Below are 3,535 nucleotides of genomic sequence, written 5' to 3'. Positions count from 1 at the left end.
ATCCTGTTCTCCAAAATGTTTCTCTGATGTCATTTCCTCAGCAAAATTGCAAACTCCTTGAGAGCAGAGGTGGTGTCACCTCTTTCTCCCTCAGAGGAGGTGGCCCAGCTTTCACTTCCCTACCAGACATGTAGCTAGCGGCAGGTCTATGAGAGATGCAAAGGTAAGTAAGACTTGGCCCCCTTTTTCAGGGGCCAGATGCCTCCTTGATATCGCCATCTGGACACACCCTCAAATATCATAGATTAAATATGGTAAACAGAGAACTTCTCTCCCCTGAACTGTGCCCCCATCCTGCTCTGTATCGTTTTAGTGAATGACAATCACCCAGGTCAAAAATCTGGATGTAGCCTTCACCCTCTTTCTCTTGATCATTTCCGAATCTTTGCACAAGTTGTTTCCTCTTCTTGAACAACTCCCCTTCCTACCTCCACTCCCTCCCTCCGCCCCCCCAACTTACTCTTTCTTCAGGTCTCAGTATAGATGAGATTCTGGACATGTCCTCCAGGAGTCCATTCCTGACTCCCAAGACTAGAGTAGATGCTACTCCTAGCTATACCTGCACCATCCTGTGTGTCATGGAGGTTAATCACATAGCTTCTAGACTCAAACTAGGCTGCCTGGGATCAAGCCCCAGAGCTCTCCCCTTTTCTGGCTGTGTGAACTTGGCTCTATGCCTCAGATTCCTCACCTGTAAGGTGGAGATAACAATACTGTACCTCTCTCATAAAGTTATGAAGATTAACTGCCTGACACACAGTTCTAAATGAGATAATTAGTCATTACTACTACCTAACTTATCAGCCTCACACTGTGAGACCCAAGAGAGCGGGAGCTTTTTTCACCAAAGTATTCCTTAACGGCTTTGAATAAAGAATGAATGAACCCTGCTCACTGGCTCTGGTCAGAGCCAGGTTAGGGAAAGAAAACTGTATATTTATGGCCATAAGGAGTTATGGGTACCTGCCAAATACTAGAGAGCAAGAGTCTGGAACTTGTGAGACAGAAAGGATTTTCTGCCTCCTGGCTTCCTCCCGCGGGTTACAGGACTGCATTTAATCCAATGAGTGGGCAAGACTGCCATCTGGTGGTCGAATCTGGAATTTCTGCTTGGAGGTGGGTCTAAAACGACTTTTTTTTTTTTTTTGCATACTTTGTGTATTTTCACTTTAGATTTCTAGTCCAAGAAGTTCTATATCATAAAGTATTAAGCCTTGTTTCTCGCTCCACCCCCTCCTAGATCTTGCCTCTTTCCTTGAGTTCCCTCAGGCTTGGTACTGTTGGGTTCCCTTGAGTTGTAGGTAAACCTTGGGAGGTCTCTTTCAGGAGCTTCAGACTTCCAGCTGCCCTAGACCCAGTCCCGAGGAGGGGACCCTGCTGGCTTTAAGGAAAAGGAATTTGGAGAGATGTGGACATTTAGATCCTTCCTCATCACAACACTAGCTAACCAGGGTTTGGGGCCCCGCCCACTGCCCTGGTCTCCCAGGCAACTGTCTTCCTGCCAAGGGTGCCCCTCTCCCGGTGTTACCCAGGCAACCTTCAGGCCCGCCTCCTTCAAGGTCCTGACTGGTTCATAGCAAATGTGGGTTGGGGCGTAAGGGAGGCACTGAGCTTTGAAGGGTGTGAGCTGCTGGGAGAGAAGCAGGGATGAGGTTTCAAGAGCTGCTGTAGGCAAGAGGTGCTTGTGTAGCCCTGGGTAGAGGGTCCCTTATGTTACATCCTCAGGAAAAGGAACTGCAGGTCCCAGGAGCTGGTCACCAGGGTCCGAGGCCAGAGACACCTGGACCACTTTCAGAGCTGCAGACCCCAGCACTGGGAGCCACTGTGAGGAGGAGGGGCTCCTGCTATCCTGCACTGCTACCATGCACCAAAACTGCCTTGTCCATCAGAGCTGGGCTTAGTGGGCAGTAACTCATGACCTCTAATCCCATCTCTTCTTGCTTCGTCCTCCTAAAGACCCTATTACTAGGGTCAGTGGACTCATTCCCTGGCACTGCAGGTCCTTCCAAGGAGGGGAAAGGCTGGGCCATTGAGAAGCAGCTGGGAAGGGGGGCTTCCCTAGGAGGGGCTTTCCCCTCCTGGCCCTCCCAGCAGGAGCCTCAGGGAACGTGGTGTGGGGAGGCTATTCTGGGCTGGGGAGAGTTTGTTTGTGGAATGGGCCCCTCCCAGGTCCCTGCCCACAAACCCTGAAGCCCTCAGAGAGAACCTCCCTGTGTAATTACCATCCTCTCCCACATCACTGTTCTAAACCCTATAATTACCCTGCCTGGATTGTCGGGCAGCCCTGTTAACCTCTTTAACCTCGAGGCCCTCTAGAAGTTGGAAGTTGGGAAGAGGGAGCCAAAGACTTAGCGTTTTGGAGGGAGGGGGTGGAGGTGGGTGGGATACAAGTGGAGAATCACTAGGACTCACATCTTCCTCCAGTGCCCCTGCCCCCATCCGCTCCCCCTACGTTCTCAGGGCAGGCCCAGCCCTCTCAGTCCTTGGGTGTGCCCTCTTTCTACCTTCACTCTCGGTCTCCCCAGGCCTGCCCACCTCTTCCTGTCTTTCTTTCCTGTTGCTCCTTCTCCAGGCCCGTGGTGGGGTCCTGCTGGGGGCGGTGGCCAAGGCTGGCCCCTTGGCCCAACTATGCTGGCAGGAGGCACCACTATTCCAGCTGTTGGTCAAAGAAAAGGAGGGGTCTGAGCACAAAGTCTGCTTCTCTAGGGACTTCAAACCCCTGGTAGATGTGCTGATCCAGCCCCAAGGAACAGAAACCTGGGCTAACCACCCCGCCCCGCATTGCCTCTTTCTCCTTTCTCGCAGATTCATTTATTTTTTTTAAAGATTTATTATTATTTTTTTTGATGTGGACCATTTTTTCAAAGTCTTCATTGAATTCGTTACAATATTGCTTCTGTTCCACGTTTTGATTTTTGGCCGCGAGGCATGTGGGGTCCCAGCTCCCCGACCGGGGATGGAGCCCGCACCCCCTGCACTGGAAGGCGAAGTCTGGACTGCCAGGGAAGTCCCTCTCCCGTATTCTTGTGTGCTACCTCTCAGGAGATACTCTAGTTGTGCTGACTCTCAGGTGGAGACCACTGCGCTCCCGACCAGGTCCTGGTCCAGACCCACACAGCAGCCGAGCTCCTGGCCCAGGTGGTGCATGGAAGGCCAGGGGCTGCAGCTGCCTCTCCTGCCCCGTCACCAGCTGGGCGTCTGCATTGACCCTGTTGTAACAGTGACACAGGCTGGGAGGAGGCTGGGACAGGAGTCAGGCAAGGGTAGGGGGAAGGAGTGGCCAGAGGTCAGGGGCTGGGGGCCCCAGGAGCAGTGAAAGAAATGGGTAAGAATGTGGGGGGAGAGCTGAGGATGCAGCCTGGCAGCGGGGCTGGGGTGGAGCTGGAGCTGGAACTCTGGGCCAAGGCCAAGTTGAGTAGGACCTAAAGGAGGCTGGGTTGTCCCTCCCAACCCTTTCCTTGGCCATCTCAAGTGGGGCGGCGTCCAGATATTTCTCAAAGCGAAATCATCGTAACTCCCATGAGTCTAAAAACAG

This window comes from Grampus griseus (genome assembly GCF_964374135.1).
Source record: "Grampus griseus genome assembly, chromosome: 11".
Classification (NCBI taxonomy): domain Eukaryota; kingdom Metazoa; phylum Chordata; class Mammalia; order Artiodactyla; family Delphinidae; genus Grampus; species Grampus griseus.
The sequence above is the reverse complement of the archived record's forward strand: the minus strand, read 5'-3'. Positions refer to the sequence as shown.